This window comes from Pteropus vampyrus, unplaced genomic scaffold (assembly GCF_000151845.1).
Source record: "Pteropus vampyrus isolate Shadow unplaced genomic scaffold, Pvam_2.0 Scaffold20, whole genome shotgun sequence".
Taxonomy (NCBI): Eukaryota; Metazoa; Chordata; class Mammalia; order Chiroptera; family Pteropodidae; genus Pteropus; species Pteropus vampyrus.
In genome coordinates, this window is record NW_011888801.1 from 13915983 (window position 1) to 13932653 (window position 16671).

A 16671-nucleotide genomic window follows, 5' to 3' on the forward strand; every position below is an offset into this window, starting at 1 on the left:
GAGATTGGTATAAATTAAGATGTGCTCCCCAAAGCACCCACTGAGGAAATACCCAAAAATACACAATCAAAAATGAAAAGAGTATGCCAGAAAATATCTATTTAACACAAAAGAAGTAGTAATTAAAGATTTGAGGAACAAAAAAAAATATGACATTTAGAAAAAAATAGCAAAATAATGTAAGCCCTTTCTTATCAGTAATTACATTAAATGTAAATAGATTAAACTCTCCAATTAAAAGGCAAAGGTGGGCAGAATGGATTAAAAAACAAGATCCAATAACATACTGTCTAGAGATTTAAGATTCAAAGCCATAAACAGGTTGAAAGTGAAAGGATTGAAAAAAGATATTACACATAAACAATAATCAAAAGAGCTGGCATGACTGCACTGAAATCAGACAAAATAATTTTATGATAAAATTATTGCAAAAGAGAAAGGACTATATATTAATAAAAGGGTCAATCCATCAAGAAGATATAGCAATTTTAAACATATTCACCTAATAACGGAGCATCAAAGTCCATGATGCAAAAATAGATTTAAGAGAGAAATAGACAGTGAACAATATAATTGCAAAATTCAATATCCTATTTTCAATAATAGATAAAATATCAATAAGGAAATAGAAGACTTGAACAATAGTATAAACCAACTGAAGTTAACAACATCTGTAGAACACCCCACCCGACAACAGCAGAATATATATTCTTCTCAAGTGCACACGGAACATACTCCAGGACAGGCCAAACAGTAGGCCACACAAAAAAATCTCAACAGACTTATTAGGATATCTGCTCTCATCACGTGTAGTAAATATTGTACAGGATGTTCTAGCCAGGACAACTAGTCAAGAAAAATAAATAAAGTCATCCAGATTGGAAAGAAAGAAGTAAAACTGTCTCTGTTCACAAATGATATGATCTCATATATAGAAAATTCCAAGGAATCCACTAAAAAACTTTTAGAATTAATAAATGAGTTCAGCAAGGTTGTAGGGTACAAGATCAATATGCAAAAATCAATTTCATTTTTTATATACTTGCTATGAATAATCTGAAAATGAAATAAAAAAGAAAACAATTCCATTTACAACAACATTAAATAGAGTAAAATATACAGGGATAAATTTAATAAAACAAGTGTAAATTTATAATCTGAGAACTATAAAACATTGTTGAAAGAGATTTAAAAAGATTAAGTAAGTAGAAAAACATCCTTTGCTCTTGGATTAAAAGATTTAACATTGTTAAGATGGTAGTACTCCCCCAAATGATCTACAGATTTAACACAATCCCCATCAGAATCCCAGATGATCTTCTTGTAGAAACTGACAAGCTGATTCTAAAATTTATATGGAATTGTAAGGGACCTAGAATAGCTAAAACATGTCACCTGGCCATCAAGCCCCAGTGTAGCGGTCTACCCCAGAGCCTAGCTCATGCCCCTGGGAGGCTTCTGAGCAGTGCAAGGTGGATCTGTTGAGGGTACTAGAGGCTGAGAATCAAGCAGGAGGTTTGGGATGGTCTAGACAAGAGATGATTAAGGCCTCAACTAAAGCAAAATGGAAATGCTTTCCATGGCCAAGTGAAAAGAGCCCCGGATCATCTCACAGTGGGGAGCTGAATAGATGAGGAACAAGAAACCTGGGTCTGACTCCTGGATCTGAGTTACCTTGAGCAAGTCCCTTAACATCCCTAAGCCTGTTATTCCATCTACCAAATGGAGATGATAATTTCTGCCCTACTTATCCCAAATGGGCAATGCTAAGGTAGGAAAGCTGCATATGTCAAAGCTCTTTGCAAACTGCCAAACACTATATAAGGACATGTACGAGAGTGTGCGTAAGCATAAAATTCCATGGCAAGAACCAGCTGAGCATTGACAACCCAATAAACTCTGGGAAGACCCACCACTGGTTCATTCTTGTCCAAGATTTTGGCCCAGAAAGCAGTATTTTCATACCTTAGGTAAAGAGATAGTCCTGCAATATTACATCTCCTCAGGCACAACTGCAATGCAATCTATGTTCTTACTGATGGAGGTAACACACTTAATTGTCCGGCACACAAGAAGAGTTTGCTCACTAGCTTACAATTTGTTTTGCTCCCTTTGGCATGTGAGATTTGCATTTTGGTTAATAATTTCAAGCCTCTCCAAACATTACTTTTCTATTTATAGCTTTGCATAGCTCACTAGGCAGTCTCTTGGTGTGAATATAATGGGGAGCAGATTAGGGAGATGGCTTCTTAGGAAGTGAGATGGCAGGAACACTTGCTGTGCCCACTGCTCATAACATGCAGCCAGTACATTTTAGAATACACAAGACACTAGCGCCCAGGGTCACAGCTCCCATCAGTCTTCTGCAGATCCAAACATTCTGATTAGCTTCCACCATCTGATGAACTTTTTGCTTTCTTGGTTTCTGTTTGTCATAGTATGGGAGGTGGTGTGGTGTCACGAACAGAACCTGGGCTTTGGGATCAAAATCTGGCACCAACATGCATTAGCTGAGTGGACTGGACAAGCCTCTTCCTCTCTTGGTGCCTCAGTCACCTCACCTGCGAAATGGGGACAGTCAGAGCTACCTGCTAAGATTGATATGGAGATTAAATGAGATGGGGAATTAAAACAGCATATGCTTGTTATATATTTGACTCTCCACAAAATATAGGTATGTGGCTTCTTTTATGCCAGTGAGTAAACAGATAACTGGAGAAGTGGGGCTACTGCTCTAAGAGCCTATTATCTAGTGAGAGAGGGAAGGTAGACATATGAGACTGCTAACACTCCACTCGCACACATTCACAAGTCACAAACACACTCTCACACACATACACGCACTATCCCAGGCACATGATCACACTCAGGTTCAGACATAGGCTCATATTCCCCCACGAGCTTGACTGTATCACTCACACATGCATATGTACGTGCAGAATGCCACATACTCACCAGCTCCCCCCCACAAATATGCTCATCGTCGCAGAGTCACAGGCCTGGAATCCTGGAAAAATGCTCTAGCCCTGCTGCCTGCAGCCCTATTCCTCCATCACTGTCTGCTGCTGCCCAGCATGGGAGCTGTACCAGCTGGGGGTGAGCTCCTCATCACTACCGGTGGCATATCTCCCTGCTCTTCCCCATATTCAATGTTTATTCTCATAATATTTTATTCTGGTCAATAATAAAGTCTAGTCAGCATGTCACTGCCTTCTGTAAGAGGCTCAAACATTCTGTGCCTCTGTGTCCCCCAACCCCCAGGGACTACCAGCCCACCAACCTAGCCTGGCCACCTCTGGAGTCTGCCTAGTCCTGTCTAGTCCTCTTATGATGAGCTTTGCCTTCCCCTCCTGCCTTCAACCAGCCAGTGGAGACCTCCCTGGCCACTTCTGCTCAAGGGCCTTAGAAGTACCCACTGCTCTCTGTTGCCCCCAGCTGGTCACCCAGCACGGGCCAGAGCAGCCTAGGGTCTCTGTGTGGCAATGTGAGGGGAAGCTGCATGGTAACAGCTTTAATTCTAGCTCTTTATGTTTTAACTCTCCTACTGATTCTTCCAGAAAACACACCATCCCTTGTACAGCTTTGTGTCTCCAGGGACCTTAATAATTCTGTTGGATGAATGATTGAGCTATCTTGGGCACATCTGCAATGGTGCCTTGGCGGAAGGTTGGGATAGGGAGTGGTTGTGCAAAGAGGGTGCATCACTTAGGCTCCAAACACAATAAAATGGACTGAGTGACAGACAATCTACTAGACCACTCATCCAGCTCAAGGGACACTTCTATCCCTTCAGGACCCTTCAGAACAAAGGGGTGGCCCTGACATTAAAGAAACCTGAACCCACCACCAAGTTCCTGGTCCTGGGGTTGACATGGAAACTGCCACAATGAGAGTGTTTTGGGGGCACATCCCAAAAAGAGGAACCTGGCGCAGAGGGTCACTGTGAATCATTTGCTCTCACATTTCTTAAGAGGAAGCCAAACTGATTGCAAAATACCACTTCTTGAAACAACTTGTGGTTAATGTTTTTTTCTCCATGTGAAATAAAATTCCCTAACATTGGGGTAGGCATATGTATACTTCAGTCAGTTTTCTTGAATCAGCCTCTTTGTGCAGTCACACTTGGTTTTCAAAGACAGCTCAGCCACTGATGAGGAGCTTGACCCTGGACAAATCAGTTAATGTCTTCACATCTGTTTCCTCTTCTTTAAAATGGGGACATGAATATCATCTGGCAAGGGTTGTTGAGAGGATTAAATGAGAGGATATATGCACATCTCTTTAGGCACACCAGGAAGATGTAGCCATTAAACACCTGGTTCCTGAAATTTAGGCTCCAGCTCAGTGTTCTGCTCCAATCAGCCAAGGCAATTCCTCTCTACAGAACAGCTTTCTTTTTTGAAAAATTGGGAATAAGACTAGATAACTTTCATGGCATCTTTCAAACCTGAGAGAACATGACTAGGTAACAGATCACTATTTTGAGCCAACTCTGAGAAACATGAGTTCTCATGTCATAGTCTCCCAGAAGACAGTCTCTGCTGCACACCCATTCACACTCAACCACCCTGTGATTGTAGCAAAGGAGCGATTTATATGTACACAGTGTGTCACCTAAAACAGGAAGTGTGTTTCCAAATGCTTAGCTCACCAGCAGAAAATCTAGCCCTGAGAGAGACCTGGGCAAATGAGCCTCCAATTCTTAAAAGCTGCCATGACCCTCCTGTGATAGACTGCAAGGATCTCCCAAATTCTTCACGCTTCTCTGAATCCATGAGAGACATGTAGCTCCATCAACCCTGTGGTTGTCCATCCTGACAGCCAGCAACATCACAAATGCTGAGTGAGGCCATCCTCAGCAGCTGGCTGAGTGTAGAAGACTACGTGAGCCCAGGAAAGCTTGACTGACAGACTCATCAGTAAGAGTAATTACTCATCATTTGAAGCCACTGAGTTTGACAGTGATGTGTTACACTGCAGTAGCCAACCTCACCCCACCCCCAAATCTAATTATAACAGACTCACCCAGCCAGGCTTTTGGTTCTGTCTTTCTTGTGTCCTGATTCCAGCCCAGAAGCCCAGCATGGAGACTCCACAAAGAGTTGGCAAAAAAAAAAAAAAAAAAAGCTGGGTTTGAATCTTGACACCCCTCGTCTTAGCCTCATAGGACCTCATCAGGACTAGTGATATCACCCCCTAACAGCCATTGTGAAGACTGGTGAAATAGATGTGGTTCTCATGACTCTTTCCTCTAAATGGTCCTGAAACTGAGTAGGTTTTCAATAAATGGTGGCTGCTAGGAGGTGCTACATGACATTTGTTAAGTTTTTACCTTTAGAATTAAAGCTCTATTCCATGGCAACATCACTGGGGCTTCATGGAAGGTGGCATATATTTGATTCCTTCATCTCTATACATATTTGTTAATAATCAATGATACCCAAACCCCAGCACTGAGCACTGCAAGGACCCAGTGTGGGAGAGACATAATCCTCATCTCTAGGACCATCGTATGGAGGGTGTGTGTGTTGGGAAATATATGCTTGTTCTTTGTTCCTGGTTCCTGGCACAGAGCTCCTAAAATTCTTGGAGTTTTCTGAGTAATAGAGCATCTTTTATTATTCATAAAGAGTCCCTTTCAACCAAACCTGAGTTTATGCTACTAAGGTGACTCTTGGTAGGCCTCTGGAGAGCTTCAGGATGGAGGCTGGCCTCCAGAAAGGCTGAGGCATGATTAGAGGGCTAGAGCTTTCAGCCCCGCTCCTTACTTCCACTCCCCACCTCCAGGGAGGAGAGAGGGAGCAGAGGTTGATGTCCTGTTGGTCACCAATGACCGACAATTTGATCAATCATGCCTACATAATGAAACCTCCATAAAAACACCGAATGATGGGATTCAGAGAACTTCTGGTTTGGTAAACAGGTAGAGATGGTAGGAGGGTGGAACACCCAGAGAGGGCATGGAAGCTCCGCACCCTACACCTTCACTTCCACCCTATACCTGGCCCTATGCATTTTTTCCATTTTATTGTTCCTAAGTTGTATCCTTTATAATAAACCAGTAATATTAAGTAAAGTGTTTTCCTAAATTCTGTGAGCCATTCTAGTGAATTATCAAAACTGAGGAAAAGGTCATGAGAACCTCTGACTTTGTAGTCAAGAAGTGCAGAAGTGCAGGTGACCTAGGCACCACATTTGCAACTGGTGTCTGAAGTGAGGGCAGTCTTCTGGGACTGAGCCCTTAACCTGAATGGTCTGCCTTAATTCTGGATGGTCGGTGTCAGAATTAAATCAAATGGAATTGTGGGATACTTAGTTGGGTCAGAGAAACAGAGATGTTAAGGCAGATATCCAAGGCTGTCTGTCCTGCCTTTAGGTGTGAGCCCTAAGAGCAGGGCCTGTCACATTTCCTTCTGGGCTCGTGGGAGAGAGCAGGGAACAAGGGACTGTGTAGGGTCCTGATCTGTGCCAGGGCAGGGCAACGGGGAGAAGCTCCTTCTCTTTCCAAATTTTCAATTTTGAATTTTAGTCCTTTTTTACTATCTTAAGGGATTTATGAAAGATCTCAACATTAAAAATTTAGACATACACTATGAGGGCTTGTGGGTAGGCCTGGGCAGTTTGGGCCCTACCCACTGTATGCGTGGCCAAAGAGGCATGGGGTGGTGGAGGGCTGGCTTCATTTAGGTGGTGCTCTGTTTGACAAGCCATAGGTCTGGGCCTGGGGCTGGCTCACTCTGAAAGAAGAAACACCTTTGTTATTTGCAGAAAGGCATTGTCTAGACTCTGGCCCTGCACTGTGAGTTGCCTGGAGAATTAATCCAAAGAAAAGGCTTGAACACAGTACTCTGGGCTTCAAAAGCAGGGGAGCAATGGCCAGAGATGGCAGCATGGGGACTAACATCAGGCCTATTTCTCTTCCTTGCAGTGGGCACATGAATCAGGCGTTGGGGCTCCCCAGGGTGCCTGACCAGCCACCTCTCTGTTCAGGATGGCCTTGCCTTCCCAGCCCTGCACTCATGTAATCTAAGAAACATTCCTGATGTGGCAAGGAGCATACTGTGCCTGGTGGCAGCATCTCCTCTTAGTGCAATTGTCGCAATTGTTATTTTACCAGTTACCATTTGCTGAACACACATCATGTGCCACGCTCAGATATTATGGTCCATGTATATCATCACTCAAAGATGTTTTGTTCTGTTTTAAGAGGAAAGTGAGGCTTAGGGGTAATGAGTGATGTGTGCTAGTTCACCAGCTAGCATAGGCTAAGCTGGCATTTCAACCCCAGCCTGCTAGAGTTTGTAACACCAGGTGATCCCATCCATTTCTAGAGTGAGGGGGTCTATCCTATGGTATCTCTGTTCTTTTAGCTGCTCCTTCTACCCGCAAGGCCCCCAAAGCACAGATAGGTCCAGAAATCTGCTTTCAAGGCATTTGATTCCTCCTCGTAGCCCGTTAGCAGATTTAAAGGATAAAGACTTTTTGAAAGTTGTCAAGTCATGGCCTCAGTAATATATATTAAAGCACATCATGACCAAAAGGATTTCATCACAAATGGGCCTAAATCCCTTTCCATTCTCCACACATCCTCTTGTAGTTACTTTCTTTGGTGCAGGTAGGATGAGGGGCAACGGTGACCTGTTTCAAAAGGAGGTGAAAAAGCATGCTTTCCTGTATATCATCTCAAGGAGCCTGAGCAGAAAGGGGAACACCATGCTTGAGAGGCAGCTGTGGCCTGATGATGGGGCAGCCGCTACCACAACTAAGGGAGGAATGCAATGCACACCCCCTAATGCAGCCTGTCCGTTCCTGGAAGTGTATCTTGCAGATACAATACCTTGCAGAGTTAGGTGCATTCACAGCCTTGTTTGTAACAGCAAAATTCTAGAGACAACCTGGAGTGGGCTCTGTTGTGCCACCCAGATGACTCCAGGACTAAAGGGTCTGGTCTCCCAGCTGCTGACACGTAGCCCTCAGCCTCCACCTCAACTGGATATTTCCTTTCCTAGGGTACACTCCCTTTCTGAGGGCAGTGACACCAAAGGTTGGTGATTCTCGGGGTATAAAGGCCTGGCCTCCTTGACCCATGGAGCACAGCTTTGAAAGCCTACCCGAGCCTCAGCTAAGTGTAGAGTCAACTGAGGACACTGTTGTGCCTGCATTGCAGCCCATCTTCTCCCTTTGCTCAGTCCTGTATCCTGACTCCACTATGTATTGTGAAATAACTAACGGTGTAGTCATAAAGTGGACATTATACAGCTTAAGAGCTGGTTGTCGTAAACTGTATGCATGTTCTAATTCTATCTGCGTCCGCAAAAGGAAAGAGGCATGTAGGTGTCAAAATATTTTTGAGCTAACAGGAGTTATCTCTACAGAGTAGAAATGGAAGTTTAGAGTATTTGCTTTCTGCTTTACACTTTTCTATAATGTTTAAATGCTTTCCTTTAGCATGCCATAATGTCTATAGTGATGATTCTAAAGAAGTATGGATAAAATTTTATCCTAGCTGGTATTCTCTGAGCTTCCTGGATCTGTGGTTTGTTGACTGTCACTGCCTGGAGTTGGTTAAACCGCAAAGTTTACAGTCAATTATCAAGTCCTACACTTCTGAACTAACTGCAAGTTTGGGGATATTCCCCCAAAACTCTCAGGTTCAATAATTTGCTGGAAGACTCACAGAACTCACTGAAAACTATTATACTCACTGTCATGTTTATTGCCTGGAAAGGATACAAATTAAAATCAGCCAAGAAGAGAAGTATAGAGCAGAGTCTGGGAAAGTTCTAAATGTGAAACTTCCCTTGTTCTCTCCTGTGGAGTCAGGCTATATTACCCATCCAGCATCAGTATGTGACAATATGCATGGAGTATTGCTAACCAGAAAGCTTGCCTGAGCCTCAGTTTTCAGAGATTTTATTTGAGATCTATTACATAGGCTTGATTGATTGACTGTCCACTTGGGTGATCTCCAGCCTCCAGGTTGATTGATACCTCATGACTCAAAGCTTTCACCTGAAATCACACAGTTGGTCTTTCTGGCTTGGGCAGCTTCTATGCTAAGATTATCAGGTGTGCTTGGCAACCCTCTAAGGTCTGGTATAGCCAGCATTTGCCCTAAATGAAGACACTCGTATTAGATATTACAGAGATTATGAAAGGACTCAAGGGTGAAGACTGGCTCTCTTTTCGTGTAAGGTTAAATTCTCTACCACGTAGTCACTAATTTTGGAAAATTCTCGGTCATTATTACTTCAAATATTTCTTCTGTTCTTTTCACTCTTTTTTTCTCCTCTGGTACTCCAATTGTACATTTATTACACATTTTGAAATTACCTCACGGTTCTTGGATATTCTGTTTTTGGTTCTTTTTTTTCTCTTTGTATTTCAGTTTGGAATTTTTTAATGGTGTATCTTCTTTCCTTACTGATGAGCCCATCAAAGGCATTTTTCATTCTGTTATGGTGTGCCTGATTTCCAACATTTCTTTTGATTCTTTCTTAGAGTTACCATCTCTCTGCTTACATTAGCCATCTGTTCTTGCATGTCATCTACTTTTTCTATTAGAGTCCTTAACATATGAATCATAGTTATTTTAAATTATCTGATAGTTCTAAAACCCCCATTATATCTGAGTCTGGTTCTGATGCTTTGCTAGTGTGGGCTGGAGTTGGGGATTTCTCTTCTCCCACATGAAAAGCTAGAACTGACTGAAGTTGGGTATTTCCCTTCCCCAGATCATTCAAGCTCCAATAACCCCAGCATGTTAGGCTCTGGTTAACTAGTTTCCCCTAAGTTCAGGGTTTGTTGAGAAGAAGAGCATTCTCTGGCTTATTTCAAAATTGTTCTTCGTCCCCTCCCTCTGCCAGAAGCACCAGGGGATTTTTCTCTGATACTTACTGTGAGAACTTGGTCAAGCTCCTGGAGGTAAATCTCACAATATTGTGGGGCCTGCCTATGACTCGGTCCCCTGGAGTTTTTAACTCTCAGTGTTGTCCACTTTAATTCTCCAGCAATTAATCAATTGCAGCTCGGATTTTTCTACCTGTCTTTCATTCCCATAGTGGTTTCCACTCATGAGTCTCTGCTCCAGTAAGTCATGGCTGCCTGTATTTACCTGTCTCTAATTTTGGGGGCAGCAGTTTGTCCTGTGTGCTCTCCTCTCTAATGGATTCTAGAAGAATTTACTTTTCAGTCTGTTCAGCTCTTTACTTGTTGTTAAGACAGAGAGATGACTTCTAAACTTCTTATATGTGGAACTGTCTAATGCAGGGGTTCCCAAACCCCATGCTGCAGACCGGTAGCAGTCTGTGGCCTGTTAGGAACAGGGTGGCACAGTAGGAGTTGAGCGGCAGGCAAGCTAGAGAAGCTTCATCTGTATTTACAGCCACTCTCCAGCACTAGCATCAGCTCTACCTCAGATCATCAGGCATTAGATTCTCATAGGAGCACTGGTCCCTGGAGCCAAAAATGTTGGGGACCGCTGATCTAATGCTTAGTTTACTTCTTCAGGTTGTGTTTTTCTTGCCTTCATGTTTTGTAATTTTTTTTGTTGGAAGCCATACATAATGTATCGGATAATAGGAACTAGAGTGAATAGGACTTTGAGGTTTTATGTTAGTCTTGCTAGGAGCTGTGCTGTGATTAATGTTTATTGTATCTGTAAGTGCCAGAGGCTTCAGTTTTCTCTAGTATTCTTTTTTCCCCCTCTTCTGTTGTTTATGGGTTTCCCTAAGAACTCCTTAAACAGAGTCTGTGCCTTGCAGCATTTTCAGTTGTACTGCTATAGTAAAGCCCTGTGGATGTGAGGAGGGGAATCATTTCATAGTCTTATGACCAATTATCATTCTTTTTGTGGGCCTGAGTTCCTGGGCTATGACCTTCAGAAGTATTATATAGCTTCTTATAAAATTTTTATTTTATATTAGTTTCAGGAGTATTACACAGCTTTTTTTCTTCTCCTTTTAGGTAAGAAAGAAGTCTAGAGGAAGCTGGAGTTGGCTAACTGCCCTTATGTCAGGTAGCTACGAATCTGGTAAGTTGTTTAACTTGGAGAGCAGGACTTTGTTATTGAGAACGCTCTGATCCTATTTCAAAATTGTTACTTTTCCTCTCCTGCCTGCCCAAAATACAGGGGGATTTTTCTTGATTCTCCATCTTGAGAATCTGGTGGAGTTCCTAGAGGGAAAACCCACAGAAATGTGGGAGGCCTCCTCACTAATATGGGTCCCAGGAATTTCTCCTCAAAATAATCTACAATCAGCCTCCAGCAAGTAGTCAATTTACCAAGTGTTCTGACCAGTTTATGGCTTCAGTGGCTTCTGCTTTAGGAAGCTGCTCCTGGCTGTTGTTTTCTGAATTTCTCTACATCTCTAGATTTGCCCTGTGACCTCAGTCCTCTGATGGGCCTAAGAAAAGTCATTGATTTAAAGTTTATTAAGCTTTTCCCTTGTTTTAAGGGCAGGAACAATAATTTCTAAGCTTTTTTACATGTCAAAGATGGAACCGAAAGCCGGGGAGTTTAAATTTTTACAACTTCTCTATATAATGACTATTCTTTTTCAAAAAATTCCTACTGTACCACCTGTCCCCACCCCCGGAAGATCCTGCTTCACTGCCCAGAGGCCTATGACCCACTTGGAACTTTAGAGAACAGCTTCCTTCAGATGCTTTTGCTGGATCATAACAAGTGATGAATGTGAGCTCCAGGTCTGTTACCTGCTGTACCACAGTGCCTAGAACAGTGCCTGGCAAAATAAATGTGTGCTAAGTGACCAAATGAATGTTCAATCCTTCATTAAGGAACCACTGAGTCATCTTCCCAGGCCTATCCACCTTTAATAGACCCAGCTAGCTCTCATCTCTACAATAGCCCACCTTCCTCTGGTACCCTCAGTTGTCTGGTCATGAGTTTGCATTCCTTGGGATACTGGAGAAGTAAGACTTGGTGCCTGCCTCCAAGTATAAGGTCCCAGTGTCCCTACAAAGAGGCTTTATCAGAACAAACTGATCATTTCACTATTTTTTTTTTCCAAAAAAAAATCCTAAAGGCAATGATTCACAGCCAGAGATTAACAGCAGGACCCATGGTTTGTCTGGAAGGGAATTCCTATTCATTCAGGAATTACCCTGTGCCCTTCCTTGAATTTCAGTTTTTATTAGATATATAACCCTTATAATGTCAATGGCAGTGCAGGAGGGTTGACTTTCCATGTGCACTCAAAAGTTGACAGGAATTGGATCATGCCATGGAACTAAGAGGAGAAGAGAGCAGAGATCTCGGCAGAGGAGAGGGACCATTTCTTAACTGAACACTGGGCTGAGCTGGTCTTCAGGACGCCCTGATTGGATGATGTTTAGGGCAGGTATCTGAAAATCAGCACCATGGGCATCTATGTTCCCATGTTCATCCTTACCTTCCTTCCAGGCCACCAGGATATTGCTTCCTCCCACCCTTGTTTCTAGGGTAACAGGCTGGTGGTCTTAACCTGCCAGCCATATAACATGTTGAGAGAAGCCAGTTTGTACCACTAGCCCAGTCATACTATGGGGAGCCTGATGGGTACGTTTGATTCAGGTAGGGAAGATGATGCCCAAGGGATGCAGTCAATGTCCCTAAAGGCGTAGTTACAGCAACACACGAGCAGTAGAAATGGGTCAGTCCAAATCTGGTTTGAGTCCTATTTCAGTTGCTCACTAGCTATTTGCCCTTGGGAGTTAATTAACTTCCTGAATCTCAACTTCCTTATCTGGCCAAGGGGAGAGCCCCTCCACCTCTCAGAGCTGGGCAGCACTAGAGGAGACTGCATGGGTGAGAAAACTGCAGCATGCAGGACCGTGAGCCCTTACTGCAGTTTGCCATTTTGCAACCACTCTCAGGGCCAAGTCATTCTCCAAGATGTGCAGAAACAGAAATCATCACAGGAAAACGGTTCCCTAAGGAAAGCCCCTGACTCAGTCCCTATTTGGTTCAGTTGTTGGGGGTGGATAAGTGTGGGTTTCCGCTTGGCTCCCCAGAGGACAGTGTGTCTGGCAGAGCTTCTGTCTAGACACTGGCTGAGGGCTCTGCCAAGCCTGTCCCTGGCCTCATTGTTCCTCGGGCACAGACACCTCATGGCTAACAGCTCAGAACCCAGGAAAGCAAGAGAGCTCTCTCTGTTGTTGTGGGCTGAATCGTGTGCCCAGGCCCAATTAACATGTTGAAGTCCTGACCCCTAGTACCTCAGAATATGATTGTATTTGGACATAGGGTCTTTAAAGAGGTAATTAAGTTAAAGTGAAGTCATTAGAGTGGGTACTAATTCAAATTGACTAGTGTTCTTATAAGAAGAGGAGATTAGGACACAGACACAGAGGGAAGTCCATGTGAGTACACAGGGAGAAGGAAGCCATCTATGGGCCAAGGAGACAGGCCTTGGAAGAAACAAACTTGGCCTAGACCTTAGGCTTAGACTTCTAGCCTTAGAATTATAAGAACATAAATTTGTTGTTTAAGCCACTCAATATGTGGTACTTTGTTATGGCAGGGTGAGCGGACTAATAAACCTGTCTTTCCTTCTCACTGTAACTGAGAATTCCAGCTCCCATGGGGGGCCTTGGGGTCAAGGACCCCTCTGGGACCATGAAGTAGGATGCTTTATCTTGTTTCTGGTCCCCTCTCTTCTTTACTGCCCCCATTTCCACCCCTCCATCTATGTACTTGGTTTCCCAGAGCTCCGACTCCGTGTGTCCCCAGGCCTGTCCAGCTCACACACTGCCTCTAGCTTGGAAGAAGTATCGGGGACATCAGATATATCTTGTAGCATAGCTTCGGGTGCCCCATGTCCCATTTGTGTGGCGCTCTGTTTTTTGTGTCAGAGGTTATAAAAAGTTCCTGCCCACTGATAGGTTCTCACTCTAGGCTCTCAGCCTTGAGGGCCTTCTCTGAAGCCATAGGGGTCCCATAGCCTCCATGCAAATACATGAAGTCTAAAAGTGCTGGATATCCACACCTCTGGGGCAGCCTTCCACTGAGACAGAAGGGAGCAGGAGAACTCTTGAGCCTTTATCTTTCCGGGATCATCTGGGGGGCATTTCACATTCCTCTCAAAACTGGTACAGAAGCTGCTGTTGCTGACAGCAGTGGCCTGGACAATGCCTCTTACACTGGCCTTCTCTCCTTCCCTGTCTTACTCTTGTGCCCCCTCATTCCTGCTTCATGGCATCACCTCCCAAATAAGCCACCTGTATCCAAGCCTTTGTCTTGGGCTCTGCTTTTGGGGAACCAAAACTTGGATATAGCTTCACCATTCCTGACTAGGGGAGCAGGATGAAATAATTTGTTCATCTGTAAAATGAAGATATTAATATCTCACAGTCTGGCTACAAGAGTTAAATGAGATTGTCATGTTGAAGTGAGTTGTAAACTGTGTAAGATGATCTCAATGCTATCACTTATCATTTTTAGTTTTAGGACCATCTTGAAGCATTAGGTCCTTCCTCCATTGCTTTTTTTTCATTTAAAAAAAGAAGGAAAAGGAGAAGAAAAAAACCCTTACCTTTCATCTCATTTCTTAGGGGCCCTGTGCAACCAGGTGCAGGTAAACATCCTTGGGGAGAAATGGGTGCTAAGGAGTTGACACTCCTCCTCCTTCCCCTTTCCTTCCCCAAACAGCATCAGCGTTTATCAATGGACTTCAATAAAGGCATGCTAGCCGAGAGGACACTGCATGGAGGAGACACCGGGGTGGCTGGATCTTTCCAGCCCAGACTACTTTGGTATTGTCCGTGGGCCTGAATGAAGGTTGGGCTTGGTGCTTGTGCAGGAAGCCTGGGGATGAGCTGGGATGGAACTCTCAGAGTGTGTGGTGCAGCTTTGTAGTCATGCCTAGTGGTACAGTGGGAAGCAAGCAGGGAGTCCTCATTCAATGTAACTGGTTAAGAGGTTAGTGGAGTGGGCAGGTAAAGCCAAACTTAGGCTGGCACACAAAGCCCAGAGCACTGGGAGGGAAGTCAGAAGGGGCAAAACAGGGACAGAGCTGCTCACAGAGTTAGGATATAAAAGTAAAAAGCAAAATGCTGAGATTGAGTGTCAGGGTAGGCAAGGGTCTAAGGGGCTTCCTCATGTTGTCTGGGACTTTTGCTTAATTCTGAGAGCTCCTCCAGTATTAAAGACCAGAGTGAGTGAGTAGGACAGTCAGAAAAGCTGTCTTCTACACATACTTTGCCACCATCCCTACCAGATCAGTCCCCAAGAAGCTGACCCACCCCCAGGCCTCTAGATGAATGTTGCCAAGAGTCCCCTGCTCTGAGTATCCATCAGTTCTGAGGCTGCAGATGAAGAGTATATCTATGGTGTGGGGTGGGAGGCAAGTGCCATGGATAGTTATTTGTGTCAAGCTGGGCAGTGGGCGTCATCCTTTACTCACAGAGCTGTTGCTCTGAGCAGCTCACAGAGGATACATGATATATAGATAGATGGGTGGATAGCGTTGGAGTTGGTGAGATGAAAAAGTGAGAGGACAGCATACTGGAAGGGTCGGTCAGCAAGGGCGCCAAGCAGTCTTCCCCATACCTGTCCATTCCTCTGTACCCTCTCCCAATAATCTATCTCCACCCTCTTAGCTGCCCAAGCCAGAGGCTAGACCATGGCTTTCCTCCTTCTTCCCTTCCCTTCCACATGCAGCCAGTCAGCAAGTTCTATGCTCCACTTTCTTAGAGTATTCTATCGCCACTATTATGCCCCAGCTTCTCATTAGTCCTTCCCTGGACTGTTGAAATGACCTCCTACCTCATTGATTTCTTTGCACCAACTTCCCTCCTGCCCATCAGCTACCCTTCTCAGAGCTATTCTGCTGGAATCTTAGAATGGCCTCACAGCTTTCACTGGCTTCCCATAACCCAAACCAGAGAATAAGGACTTATGATGTCTTTACAATGCAACTTAGTTAGGCTGAAGGACAGTTTCAGTGACTCCCTTTAGGCTGGGCCACAGAGAGATTCTTAAAAGACTTGGGAGATGGAAGAGAAACAGAGGCCATTTTATAGCACACACACATTGTCACTGATCAGATGATTTACATCGTTGGTGTGAAGGAGCAGCTATGCTTACCATTGCTCCATCTTCCCATGGAGCCTCTTTCAGTTTCTCTGACTCCTGGGCCAGGTATGTGTGTGTTCAGCTCTGTGATGAAGAACCTGGTTTCTGCAAGACTACTCTGTACTTCCATCCTGTTACCCAGCTGGAAATCCCAGACATCTTCAATGCCTCTCTTATCCAACACTAAAAGCACTGTCCATATTTTCTCCCTAATATCTCTTGAACCTACTGTCCCCTCTATATTCTTATGTACTAGAGTCCTCAGTAAGGCCACTTGACCTCTATCAGGCCTTTCTCCATGCTATTTATTCATTCATTCACTCAAAAAACATTTATTAAACATATACTATGTGTCAGGCATCATTTTAGACACTGTGAAACCATGTCTAACCTTAATCTTCGCCTTCCCATCTAAATGGTGCTTGAATAGTGACTAAAAAGGTAGTGGCAATAAAGCCTGCAGAATAGAGCCTATACTTAAAGAGCAAAGGGGAGACAGATAATAGATGAAATAAATAAGGAGGCAGGACTTCTAGCTATGCCTGACTGATGAGGTCAGCAATTCATCTTCCCCAGTGCAACTAGACTTATAGTTG